General features: G+C 36.7%; 1 long non-coding RNA gene across 1 annotated transcript; it reads right to left on the reverse strand.

Annotated features, from left to right (window-relative positions):
- Window positions 1-11229: 11229 nt before the first annotated feature.
- On the reverse strand, window positions 11230-13917 carry LOC136560170 (uncharacterized). Its single transcript, XR_010784090.1, has 2 exons — window positions 13863-13917; window positions 11230-13781 (listed from the first exon to the last, which is right to left on the reverse strand). It is a non-coding gene; the product is annotated as an uncharacterized lncRNA (long non-coding RNA).
- Window positions 13918-14382: the final 465 nt, after the last annotated feature.

Genomic DNA, 14382 nt, shown 5'->3' on the forward strand with positions numbered 1-14382 from the left:
AATTGACAGAAGGAGATGATGTAAAACAGACCAAAGAAGATATTGTTAAATTAAAAGAGTTAAGTTAAAACTAGCCTAAGTACCAGCTTTAAGCTTACCTTTGTTAGAAAAATCCTTTATCATTTATACATAAATACAGAAAATGGAGTAGCTCATAAAATTTTAATTCAAGAGTAATGAAGAGTAAAAAAATATCTAGTAGCTTATATATCAAAGATGTTAGACTCAGTAAGCCACAGCTAGCCAGTAGGTATTTAACAGCTACTGCAATCCTAGTAAAAGAAAGTTGTAAGCCTACTTTTGGAAGTAATTTAGTTAGGTTCACCTTGTACCATCTGAGGTCTGTTGAATTAAAAAAAAAAAAAACAACACAAAAAAAAACAGGTAAGAAGAGAAGAAAGAGAGAAGTTGAAGTAGGGAGGTGGTTAGCAAACTCTGAGATGTTAGAATGTGAAGTGATGACATCTTGGTGCTAGAAGAGAGCAGAAGTGTGAATGTGGGTTTTTTGCATGAAAGGCAGGGAAGTGTCTTAACACACGGTTGTTAGGAGGTTATTCAATGCTGAACTGAGGTCCAGAAAGGGTTTAGCAGAACCTTGAAGGGAAAAGAGGAGAAGTTGACTAGAGAAAGGAAAAGAATGTCAGGAGCACCTGGGGACGCCAGGTTTGGGGTTGTCAAGGTTGGGAGGTGTCTGACCGCTCCCTACGAGCGGCAGGGTCTCGCAGGCTGCGGCAGGGACCGATCCATGGAGGTGACCCGGCGGCGGTGCTGGCAGCAGAGGACACACGGGTTTGCCGGGCAGGAGCGGGCTGGCTCCTTGGCGGAACTGCCGGGGGGCTCCCAGACTGCCGGGGTCCCGAGTCGAGGATGGCAGTGTCACCCCCGGTAAGTGGGCTGGGACAGAGAAGGAGAGAGAAAGAGAGGGCAAAAGGGACCCAAGGCTGCCCCCAGGGTCCCCATGCCCGTGGCTGCTCTCCCCTGCTCCGGCCCTGCAGCGAAGTGGCAGCACGGCATTGACAGCAAGGCCGTGAAAAGAGCGGGAGGGTGGTAGCACTAAAAGATAAAATCAAAGCAGAGATTGCTGACTCTCCAAACCTCACAAAGTAGTTTGTTTTTCTTAAGTAAGAAGGTTTTTGGTCTTTTCTTTTGTGTGTTTTGTTTGCTGTTAAAAAGAAGTTTTTTGGGTTTTGGGTTTTTTTCCTGAAGAATGGGTTTGTAAGGCTAAAACAATTAAATGCTGCCCAAAAAGTAAAAAGCAATAGATGTGATACATCTCGTGTTAAAATTGGTCTAGCTTTTCTTATTTAACTAAATGTAACTCACAAAAAGAAGAATTTGCCTCTGCAGCTATTAGCACAGCTGGATAGAAGAAGAAGAGGCTGCTGTGGAAAAAGTTTTTAGCTAAACCCAGAAAGTTTGGAAGAAAAGTGAATGGTAAAAGTTAATGCAGTATTATCTTTCTTTTATTACTATGCTATTAAGAAGTCCTTTCCAGGTACTACTGAAGCAACAATCAGAATCACAGAAAGAGGGTGAATTCATGCCAGCAGAATCAAAGGACTTGTGAAGAAACCTGAGGAATGGACTGTCGCATTTAAACCGGGTGATACCGAACGGACTTTCCAATGGGGACTGAGTGGTAATAGTTTCGAAAAATGCAAATGATCCAAGAAATGTACAAAGAACAACACAGAATTAAGAATTAAGACATCGCTTATACCACTGGTTTCAAGCACTGCCTGGTTTTATTCTGGTCATGCCTGAATAGAACATCTCCTTAGGGGAGGAATACTCCAGATAGAAGGATCAAGACTGTGTTTGTGTTCTGACCTTAGCCTGAGAATTGTACAGGGGAGAAGGGGAATTACCATTTCCATCAGTAAACTTTATTTGATTCATTCCAAGACTGGACATGCTAGCTGGGTTATAAGTAAATGCTTGAATTGTGAGAATAATTAGTATTGAAGTTCACAACATTTATGCTCTTATTGCAAAAAGTGTTAAAGTAATAACTTAGCTTTGTGGATGGGAATTATTAGTGCCTGGTGAATGAGAGATACCTGAAGAACGGTAGGAGACCACAGTTAAAGGGTGTTCAAACCAATTTGCCTGGAAATTATTTAAGAGAAAGTGACAAGGAAATAGAGGGCACGACCATATTGGCCTCTGTATTTTGCCACCGAGAAGATCAAATACATCTGCTGTGGGTTGCAAGCTCACAGGCCTGGGAGATGGGAGTATAAGGCATACTGGAGCTCTGTTATTCCTGTTTCTGGCACTCATTTGTTCTCTTCTCCCTTTCGGGATACCAGCAAGATTGTGTCACAAATGCTGCAGAAAGCATCACGTGGAAAGAAACCAAAGTTCCTCTTTAATTACACACACCTATGTCAACAGCCACTGTTATAACCCATCCAAATTAAGAACCTGTAGGCAAAATGGAGTAAAGTATTGGATTACAAGAAACTTAGGAAAAAGTGGTAATAGATTTGGAATTGAATGTCCAAAAGGAGAGAGATGGATTTGTTTTACATTTAATCTTGAAGATACGGTTCGAGATTTGGTAAAAAACAAATAATAAAGGAAAAGGTAAAACCAGCACAGCAACTCAACTCTGTATTGACCCCAAATTATCTATTGAGTCGTATTACAAAACTCCAAGCAGCTATAGAAATGATAGCAAATGGAGCTGCCCAGGCATTGGAGTTAATATCAAGTCAGCTAAGCCAAACAAAAACTGTAGTGTATCAGAATAGGGTGGCTTTACACTATTTATTGGCCAAAGAAGGGGGTGTTTGTAGAAAGTTTAATATATCAAATTGTTGAAAATTGATGACCACAGAAAAGTGATTCTAGAAAAAGCAAAAGAAATCAAAGAAGAAAAAAATATATATGCATATAATAACCCAGGTACCGGCCCAAAAATTAGAAAACAGTGGTAAAACCTAGCTGGTAGGGTAATGTATTAGAAGAAATTAAGGTCTTTCATTTTATGTGTTGCAACTATTTTTATATTTCTTGTGTAATCCCCTGTTTTATTTTGCCCGCATAGTCCAGAAGATGCAAGTAGATAAGAAATATTGCTCAAGCCAAAGGATTTACAAAGAATAAGAGTGGGGATTGTGAAAAATGCAGGTATTTTTTGATTGGCTTTTTGGAAATATTAAAATGAATATTATATGTATTGTGTTAGAAAGTAATGCTGTATTAATTCTCTTAAGTAGTGTGTTAAATATAGTTTTAGGTTACAAAAACTTAAAATACAAATGATACTATGTAAGATACTTTTTTTAAAGAAAGGACTTGCAGCGAGACAGCAGCCACTGGACACCTGAATCTTTCAGAGAAAAAGAATTTATTGCCATCTTATCAGAAGAAACAAACTTCTTCCTGCCTCCAAGGCACCATTAGGATTAGAAGGAAGAAGTGGATGATGACCAGACAGAATGCTGTATTTGAATGGAATTTATGCATCATGTATGAAGTGTATGACTATGCAACAGGCTATTGCTTTTAGAGGTTAATCCTTTGTTAACGGGCGTCCTTTTTTCGGGCTCATGCTGCCCAGAAAAAGGTACCCGGATGTCCGTAACTCTTTGTTTTGTTGTCTCATATTGTCCTAATTAAAATTGTCCAAATTATTATTATTCTAATTGTATTACTATTTTTATAACCATTTTATTACTATTAAACTTTCAAAAATTTTAAAAGCAAGTGATTGGCGTTTTTCACACCAGTCTGTTAGTTGAAAATTATCAAAAGATTTTTGTGATATGTATCTATTTTCTAATTTTGGTATTAATGCTGGCGAATTTTCAGGGTTTACTGTCTAATTTTGGGTCAAGAAATCTGTCCCAAACACTGAAGGGACTCTGGAGCTATTTGGGAACAGTTCTTTTTCGAAATTCTTTTGTGTTGGGATCAAAGGGTTGGCATTTGCAGGGGCAAAATAATTCTCTCTCTGTCCTGTATTTATTAAAGCAGCTGTCATATTCCAACCTCCTCCTCCTCCTCCTCGTCGCACGGTTTGTGTGCATGGATGTGGCTGTGCAGACGAATCGTGACACAAAGTAGTCCCACTGGGTGCTAGGAGTGTGGAAGGCGAAAACGCGGAGGCACACCAGGTATCGGTTGTGCACGGTTACGCGCTGCGCTGCGGAGGGATCTCTCGGTGCCCGGCAGAAGGAGAGACGCGGAAGGATACGTGCAAGGCGCTGCAGTTTTCGCCTGCTGTGGTGCCGTGTACAGACGCAGTGGCGGCAGAAGTGGCGTGACAGGGCACAGGGATGCCGGCTGTGGCCGGACAGCGGCACGCAGCGGCTCGGAACCGGGACCAGGCTGTATCAAAGCTGCGGCGAAAGCAGTGGGGGGTGGCGGCGGGGCCGTGGAGATAGACCTGCGCATGCGTGCGGCTGATCCCGTAAGCAGCGCTGTGGTTCGATGAGTTGGCGCGGAGTGATATCACTGGTGCTGGGGTTGTAGCAACTGCGCATGCGTGGGTTACGTCACTAGGGCAGTGCGGGCAGTCATCATGGCGGCGGGCGGGCCGGGGGGTGCGGGAGGCGGCGGAGCTGCGGGAACGGGAACGGGGCTGCGGCTGAGGCCGTGGAAGGGAACGCCGGGACGTCCGTGGTTGCAGGAGGCGGCGGAGCCACGCCATCCAGCAGCTCTGAAGCGGGAGGGTGCGGTGGGGAAGGCGCAGCTCGGCCCGCCATGCAGCGGGGGTGGCTGGAGAGGGGAAGCGACCACGGGCGGCGCTGACGGGAGGCTGGGCTGGAGCGCCGCGGCGCCGGCACGGGGTGCCTTGGGTGGCTGGGGCGCCCCGGTAAGACAGTCATTAAAACACCCTAAAAATTATTTTTAAAGCCCTGAAAAAGCCCTAAAGGTATCCTAAACATTTCCAGAGAATTCCTAAAAAACTCCTGTAAAAAAACCCCTAAAATATCCCTAAAAATCCCTGAAAAATCACCTGAAAGACCCTAAAAAACTGTTTAACCCCTACCTGTAACACTGTGGCCTCCAAACATCATCTCTACCTATTAATCGGGGTAACTGCAAGACCCTCAAACACCACTACAATCACCAGCTTGAGTTGGTCTGGACAGAACCAAATAAAATAAAATAAAAAGCTTTATAAATAGAGAAATTAAAAATAAAAATTAAATAAAAAAAAATAAAAAAATAAATGCTTTAAAAATGGGAAAATAAAAAAAAAATTAAAAAAATAAAAAGCTTTAAAAACAGAAAACTTAAAACTAAAAATTAAAAAAAAATTTAAAAAAAAGAAATGCTTTAAAAATAGAAAAATTAAAACTAAAAATGAAATAAAAATGAAATTAAAAAAATAAAATAAATGAAATAAAAATAAAAAAATCAAAACTAAAAATTAAATAAAAAAATTAAAAATAAATGCTTTAAATATAAATCAAAACTACAAATAAATAAAAAATAAAATTAAAAAAAATAAATAAAATAAATGTTTAAAAATAAAAAAATTAAAACTAAAAATTAAATAAAAAATAAAAAAAGCTTTAAAAATAGAAAGATCACAACTAAAAATTGAATAAAAAAGAAAATTAAAAAAATAAAATAAATGCTTTAAAAATAGAAAAAGCAAAAAATGAAAATGAAATGAAATATAATATTTGAAAAATAAAATAAATAGTTCAAAAATAAAAACTTAAAACTAAAAATGAAATAAAAAATAAAATTAAAAAAAATAAATGTTTAAAAATAAAAAAAATTAAAACTGAAAAATTAATAAAATTAAAAAAGCTTTAAAAATAGAAAGATCAAAAATAAAAATTAAATTAAAAAAACATTAAAAAATGCTTTAAAAATAAAAAAATCAAAACTAAAAATTAAATAAAAAATAAAAGTAAAAAAATAAAATAAATGCTTTAAAAATAGAAAAAGCAAAAAATAAAAATGAAATGAAATATAATATTTGAAAAATAAAATAAATAGTTCAAAAATAAAAAATTAAAAATAAAAATGAAATAAAAAATTAAATAAAAAAATTAAAAAAGCTTTAAAAATAGAAAGATCAAAAATAAAAATTAAATAAAAAATAAAAAAGCTTTAAAAATAAAAAAATAAAAAGTAAAAATTAAATAAATAATAAATTTTTTTAAAAGCATTAAAAATAGAAAAAGCAAAAAAAAAGAAATAAAAAATAAAGTTAAAAAAATAAATGATTTAAAAATAAAAAATTAAAACAAAAAATTAAATAAAAATAAAATTAAATAATAAAAAAAGCTTTAAAAATAGAAAAAGCAAAAAATAAAATTAAAAAAATAAAATAAATGCTTTAAAAATAAAAAAAATTAAAACAAAAAATTAAATCAAAAATAAAATTAAAAAATAAAAAAAAAGCTTTAAAAATAGAAAAATAAAAAATAAAAATTAACTAAAAAGTAAAAAATAAATGCTTTAAAAATAAAAAAATAAAAACTAAAAATTAAATAAAAACTAAAAAAATAAAGCAAAAATAAATATGAAATAAAAAATAAAATTTAAAATATAAAATAAATAGTTTAAAAATAAAAAATGAAAACTAAAAAATAAAAAATAAATTTAAAGAAATAAATGCTTTAAAAAAAATAAAACAAAAAAATTAAATCAAAAAAAATTTAAAATAAAATAAAAAAGCTTTAAAAATAGATAAATCAAAAATAAAATTAAATAAAAAATAATAAAAAAAGCTTTAAAAATCAAAAACTCAAAAGTAAAAATTAAGAAAAAAGTAAAAATAAAAAAATTTAAAATATGCTTTAGAAATATAAAAATTAAAACTAAAAATTAAATAAAAAGGAAAATTTAAAAATAAAATAAATGCTTTAAAATAGAAAAATAAAACTAAAAAAAAGATAAAAAAAAGCTTTAAAAATCGGAAAATTAAAAAAATATGAAATAAAAATTAAATTTAAAAAATAGAATTAATTAAAAATAATTAAAAAACAAAATAAAATCCGTAAAGTGCTGTAAAGTACTGTAAAAGTTCCATAAAAGGTAGTGTCGTAAAGCGCGACTGTCGAAAAAACGCACCTTTTACGACAGTCGCGCTTTACGGCAGCTTTTGCGACAGTCGCGCTTTACGACAGTTTTACGACAGTCGCGCTTTACGGCACCCTTTACGACAGTCGCGCTTTACGTCAGCTTTTGCGACAGTCGCGCTTTACGGCACCTTTTACGACAGTCGCGCTTTACGGCACCTTTTACGACAGTCGCGCTTTACGACAGTTTTAAGACAGTCGCGCTTTACGGCAGCTTTTGCGACAGTCGCGCTTTACTGCACCTTTTACGACAGTCGCGCTTTACGGCAGTTTTGCGACAGTCGCGCTTTACGGCACCTTTTACGACAGTTTTGCGACAGTCGCGCTTTACGGCACCTTTTACGACAGTTTTGCGACAGTCGCGCTTTACGGCAGGCTTTACGACAGTCGCACTTTACGGCACCTTTTGCGACAGTTTTACGACAGTCGCGCTTTACGGCACCTTTTACGACAGTTTTGCGACAGTCGCGCTTTACGGCACCGTTTACGACAGTCGCGCTTTACGGCACCTTTTACGACAGTTTTGCGACAGTCGCGCTTTACGGCACCTTTTACGACAGTTTTGCGACAGTCGCGCTTTACGGCAGGCTTTACGACAGTCGCACTTTACGGCACCTTTTGCGACAGTTTTACGACAGTCGCGCTTTACGGCACCTTTTACGACAGTTTTGCGACAGTCGCGCTTTACGGCACCGTTTACGACAGTCGCGCTTTACGGCACCTTTTGCGACAGTCGCGCTTTACGGCACCTTTTACGACAGTCGCGCTTTGCGGCACCTTTTACGACAGTCGCGCTTTACGGCAGTTTTGCGACAGTCTTGCTTTACGGTAGCTTTTGCGACAGTCGCACTTTACGGCACCTTTTACGACAGTTTTACGACAGTCGCGCTTTACGGCACCTTTTACGACAGTCGCGCTTTGCGGCACCTTTTACGACAGTTTTACGACAGTCGCGCTTTACGGCACCTTTTACGACAGTCGCGCTTTACGGCAACTTTTACGACGTTTTATGAAAATTTTACGGCACTTTACAGCACTTTAGAGTTTTTATTTTGTTTTTCATGTATTTTTAATTAATTTTATTTTATTAATTTTGGTTTTTTTTAATTTTTCTATTTTAAAGCTTTTTATTTTATTTTTTAAATTTTTTTATTTTTTTTTTTAATTTTCCTGTTTTTAAAGCTTTTTATTTTATTATTAAAATATTTTTAAATTTAATTTTTTAATTTAATTTTTCTTTTTTTAAAGCATTTTTTTAAATTTTGTTTTTTATTTAATTTTTATTTTTCTATTTTTAAGGCTTTTATTTTTTTAATTTTATTTTTTTATTTATTTTTAGTTTTAAACCTTTTTATTTTTAAAATTTTTTTATTATTTTTTTATTTTTAAAGCATTTATTTTATTTTTTAAATATTTATCTTTCTTTTTAATTTTTCTATTATTAAAGGTTTTTATTTTTTAAATTTTATTTTTAATTTTTTAATTTTTCTCTTTTTAAAGTATTTTTTAAATTTTTTTTTAAATTTTTCTATTTTTAAAGCTTTTTATTTTTTTAATTTTTATTTAATTTTTATATTTCATTTTTTTATTTTTAAAGCATTTATTATATTTTTTAATTTTGTTTTTTATTGATGGTTTATTTTTCTATTTTAAAAGCATTTATTTGATTTGTAAATTTTTTTATTTAATTTTTAATTTTTCTATTTTTAAAGCCTTTTTAAAATTTGTTAAATTCGTTTTTATTTTTAATTTTTCTATTTTAAAAGCTTTATATTTTATTAATTTTTTATTTAATTTTTATATTTAATTTTATTATTTTTAAAGCATTTATTATATTTTTTAATCTTGTTTTTTATTGAATGTTTATTTTTAATTTTTCTATTTTTAAAGCTTTTTATTTTTTAATTTTATTTTTAATTTTTTTATTTTTAAGTTTTCTATTTTTAAAGCATTTTTTTTAATTTTGTTTTTTATTTTTCTATTTTTAAATTTTGTATTATTAAAGCATTTATTTTTTAATTTTGTTTTTTTTCTAATTTTAAATTTATTTTTTCTATTTTTAAAGCTTTTTTTTTTTGGTTTTTATTTAATTTTTATTTTTTAAATTTTCTATTTTCAAAGTTTTTGAATTTTTAAATTGTATTTTTTATTTATTTTTATTCTTAATTTTTTTATTTTTAAGTTTTCTATTTTTAAAGCATTTATTTTTTTAATTTTGTTTTTAATTTATTTTTCTATTTTTAATTTTTGTATTATTAAAGCATTTATTTTTTAATTTTGTTTTTTTCCTAATTTTTATATTTATTTTTTTCTAATTTTAAAGCATTTCTTTTTTAATTTTGTTTTTTATTTAATTTTTATTTTTTAAATTTTTTATTTTCAAAGTTTTTGAATTTTTAAATTTTATTTTTTATTTATTTTCATTCTTAATTTTTTTATTTTTAAAGCATTTATTTTTTTTAATTTTATTTTTTATTTAATTTTTATTTTTAATTTTTCTATTTTCAAAGCTTTTTTATTGTTTAATTTTGTTTTTTATTTAATTTTTATTTTTAATTTTATATTTTGAAACCTTTTATTTTTTAATTTAATTTTTTATTTCTATTTTTAATTTTTCTATTTTTTAACCTTTTAATTTTATTAATTTTTAAATTAATTTTTATATTTAATTTTTATATTTTTAAAGCATTTATTATATTTTTTAATTTTGTTTTGTATTAAATTTTTATTTTTAATTTTTCTATTTTTAAAGCATTTATTTTATTTATTTAATTTTATTTTTATTTAATTGTTATTTTTAATTTTTCTATTTTTAAAGCATTTTTTAAATTTTCTTTTTTATTTAATTTTTATTTTTAATTTTTCTCTTTTTAAAGCATTTTATTTTTTTTAATTTTCTTATTATTTTGTATTTCTAATTTTTCTATTTTTAAAGCATTTATTTTTTTAATTTTGTTTTTTATTTAATTTTTTTTTAATTTTTCTATTTTTAAAGGTTTTTATTTTATTTTATTTGGTGCTGCCCAGACCAATTTAAGCTGGTGATTGTGGTGGTGTTTGAGGGTCTTGCATTACGGCAGTACATTTTATGGAACTTGTACCGCACTTTACAGCACTTTACAGTTTGGTTTTTTTATTATTTATTTTTAATTAATTTTGTTTTTTTTTTTTTTAATTTTTCTATTTTTAAAGCATTTTATTTGGTGCTGCCCAAACCTGCTGTAGTGCATTTTTATACTTTGTAATACTTTGAAGTAATTTTTCCCAAATGGTTTATCCCAAACTGTACCCCCCTCCCTTTACCTGTGTTATCCCTCTCCCGGGATGAGATCATCCCCAAACCCCCACCCTGGCTCTCTGTCAATCACTCAGCCTCCCATCCCCCCCCCATGCAGAAGTTTCAGTCCAAGTTGTCGAGTGATTAGCCAGAGGCTGGGGGTCAGCCCCCAAGCCTTGCCCCATACGCTGTCCTATATGTCTATCCCCCAGCATCCATCCCTTAGGGTCACTTAATGGTTGGTAGGATGTTATCTACTTTCGGTTTCCACCTCCCTTTAAATGTAACCTTGGCACATCTCCCAGGGCTCTTGGCAGGAGGCACCCTGAGGTGCAGGAGCTCCTTTGGGACTCCTAATAAAACTTTGGATTAACCCCTGCTAAGAGTCAGCACTTTATCTTCTACCGCTGTCTCTGGTGTCTCTTCTGCTGCAAAGGCGACCAGGCCAGGTGCCCTCAGCACCCTCGGGGCACACACAGAGAGTGTCTCCCCCCAGCCCAGGTGCCCTCAGTACCCTCGGGGCACAGAGAGTGTCTCCCGGCCAGCCCAGGTGCCCTCAGTACCCTCCGGGCACACACAGAGAGTGTCTCCCCCCAGCCCAGGTGCCCTCAGTACCCTCAGGGCACAGAGAGTGTCTCCCCCCAGCCCAGGTGCCCTCAGTACCCTCGGGGCACACACAGAGAGTGTCTCCCCCCAGCCCAGGTGCCCTCAGCACCCTCGGGGCACAGACAGTGTCTCCCCGCTGTTGGCCGTGTTGGGGCTGCCCCCCCGGTGTCTGCCAACTCGGGACCGGCCGAGGGTTACTGAGAGGCTCGCACAAACCCGCTCGGCCGCTGATTGTGGTGGTGTTTGAGGGTCCTCCAGGACAAGGGAGGAGATGAGAATCTTGACTCCCCCTTTCAGAAGGCTGAAATATTATTTTATGATCTCTATTATATTAAAAGAAAATGAGATATTAGAACTACACTAAAAGAGCAAGGAGACATCAGAAAGCTGGAAAGGAATGAATAATAAAAACCTGGGACTGATCACAGCCCCGACACCGCTGGACCATGATTGGTCATCAAGTAGAAACAATGCACAGGAGACCAACCCAAGATGCCCCTGTTGCTAAACCATCTCCAGCCCACACTCCACAGCCAGCAGATTGTTATTGGTTCCATTTCTGTTCTGAGGCTTCTCAGGAGAAAAAACCCAGCAAAAGGATTTTCATCAAACACATCAGTGCCAGGTGATGGCACAGGCAGCAACAGCTGGCAGAGGTCACTGTGTCATCCCTGCCAGCCCAGGTGTCACAGCAAGGAGGAGAGAGTTCACCCTGTGCTCACACTGCAATACAGAGCAATACAACACAACACACACATTAACACAAGATTATAACCTTTTTCTATTTTCATTACTTGTGGATTTATTGTTACAGGACACCCAAAACAACAAAAGCACACAAAAAACAGCATTCATCTACCATTAACACCCCCTTCAAATGACACACAAACTCACCATCCCTCTGATCACAACTGCTAAATTACACCCCAGCAATCATTGGTCCTCGGGAACGTGGTTCCCTGGAGCCTCCAAAAATTCCTCCTGCCTGACGAAATACCCAGTCCCTGGACGGTGCGCGCCCAAACTTTGGCGATGAACGTTGCCTCACAGACCGACCGGGACCGGGGAAAAAAAACCCAGCCGGGGGGCAAAAAAAAAAGAAAAAAAAACCCAGCCGGGGGTGGCGGTGGGGAACCAGGCTAGGGATTTTTTACTCTAAATTTACAAATCAGTTGAAAAACCTGAAAAGCAAAACTCACACGGTTAAATCCAGTCAGCATGTGCTCACACACTCAGAGATGAGCAGACACAGACACATGCTCACGCACTCCTCCCATTTAAACGTTCCCTGTGGCTCTTACTCGAGATGCTGAAGAACGCGCTTCCACGCTTCTTCTGGCTGCCGCTCCTCAACGTCAAATGGTAGATTCGGGGGAAATCGGCAGCCTCGGGGACCTGTGAGACGACAGGAAGCGGTCAACGAGTGGCTGACAGCTAGGACTTGTCCCCGCTCTGACCGATAAATTTTCTACCCTAAACCCCACTAAAGACAGATGAACAGTAAAGTTTTTATAACTCTGCTACCTAACTGTGACTACATGCCAGGGCAGGGCAGCTCCGACCATAAGTGGTACAACATGAGTACACACAATAAAAACAGACGCATACAGTGCAAGTGTGCATGGAGTGTAAGTCCATACAATATAAGCCAGCATAGGTACACACAATGTAAGTACATACAGTGTAAGCCAACATAGGTAAACGCAATGTAAGTACATACAGTATAAGTACATACAGTATAAACCAGCATAGGTACAAACAATGTAAGTACATACAGTATAAGCCAGGACTTGAGATAGCTCTCTGGCAGATTAATTCTTGAGCCCTGTACCCTTTGAGAAGATGGAACCTATAGAACTCCTGCAGTCACGTGAGGAGGGTGTAAGACACTCCCTCGGGAAGTCCAAGAGAATGGCGTGGAAAAAAAGGCACTACCAAAGCTGGTAGTGAGAAGGAAGATGGATGAGAACATCTTGTCCCTTTGAGACATTCCTGTCTCAAAGAATAAAAATGTAAAGATGCCGGAATAAGGGATATCCAGAAAGGAACGTGAGTAGAATATGGCCTACGTGGCACGGAATAGTGCCGATAAAGCGTTGAGACTTAACAAAGGCCTGTGACATGTAAGACGATGGACACGGACGACATAACACGGACACGGACGACATAACACGGACACCATAACACGGACACGGACGACATAACACGGACACGGACGACATAACACGGAGATGAGTGACAACTGCCTGGCACTGTCCCCGTAGGGACCCGAGATTCCTAGTGCAAGGTGAGCCAGAGGCTGATGATGCCAAAGGAAAGGAAGCCCTAGGACAAGAGCACGTGATGATGAAACGGAACTCGTCGAAAGAAGTTAGTGCCGAAGCAGTTAAGAGGATGCTCGAGAGGGGCGGCGAGCCTAGAGAAGGAAGCGGACTGCCGGGTGACCGTGGCCGTAGCTCCGGACGTGAAGGCGAGCTCCTCGGGGGAAAGATCCGTGACGACGTCAAGGCGAGGGAGGCGGACGACGCAAAGTACGCGAAGATGTGGAGATGGGTCGGAACTGTCCTGCCCGGCAAAGGCTCTGGCAAGGCTGAGGGGAAACCCTCTCCCTTTACTTCCAGAGAGCCTGCCCCGCTACAGACCTCTCCGCTAAGCTGACATCAAATTGCCTCCTGTGATAGTAAAGGCTATTCCCCTTCTCCCAACCGCTGGCCCCAACACTTAGCTTTTGGAAGATGAGAGGACAAAATCCATCCTCGGTCAGACGTGGATGTTGAAATGCTCTCCGTGTGTGCTTCGGTGCTGCCGTTTCCAAGCTTGGGCTACGAGCCTCCTCAGGGTACCTAAGACAAAACAGAAAACCTGACTATTGCCCTCAAAAACAGTAATTCCCGGGACTCCTCTGCACCACTGCCCCAGCTCACCTCAAATCTTGATTTGACTCCGAAGGGTGCCCGGGAGATACATGCAAAGAGAAAAGGGACACGCTTAGCATGCTGCTGTGTAACGCTCACCTATGGGTCAGCCTGCCTAAACTCCAACTCACCTGCCCTCCTCTGTTCCTTGGCATGCCTAGGGCAGCGACAGCACCTGCAATGAAACAAATCGGAAAAGCATGCTGAGATACTGTGAAAACACAACCTCCCTAATCTGACAAGGATGCCACACCGATACCTTAAGCTGCACACACCTGGCATAGGCGTGCTCGGCCAGGAGAGATGGCAAGTGGACCACCTAAAATAAAAAAACAAGAGGAGAAGCTTAGAGCTGCACCAAAACTGCGACCTCAGCAATAACAACTGCTTCTGTACGGTATTCAATGCTCACCTTGCCCACTCGGCCTTGACTGCTGCTCTCGGCCTTGACCTCCTAAGAAGAGAGACAACGAACAATGCTGTAACGGCCACCATTTATGCTTCCTCTGCAGAAACAAACATGGACTCA

This window comes from Molothrus aeneus, chromosome 9, assembly GCF_037042795.1.
Source record: "Molothrus aeneus isolate 106 chromosome 9, BPBGC_Maene_1.0, whole genome shotgun sequence".
Lineage (NCBI taxonomy): Eukaryota > Metazoa > Chordata > Aves > Passeriformes > Icteridae > Molothrus > Molothrus aeneus.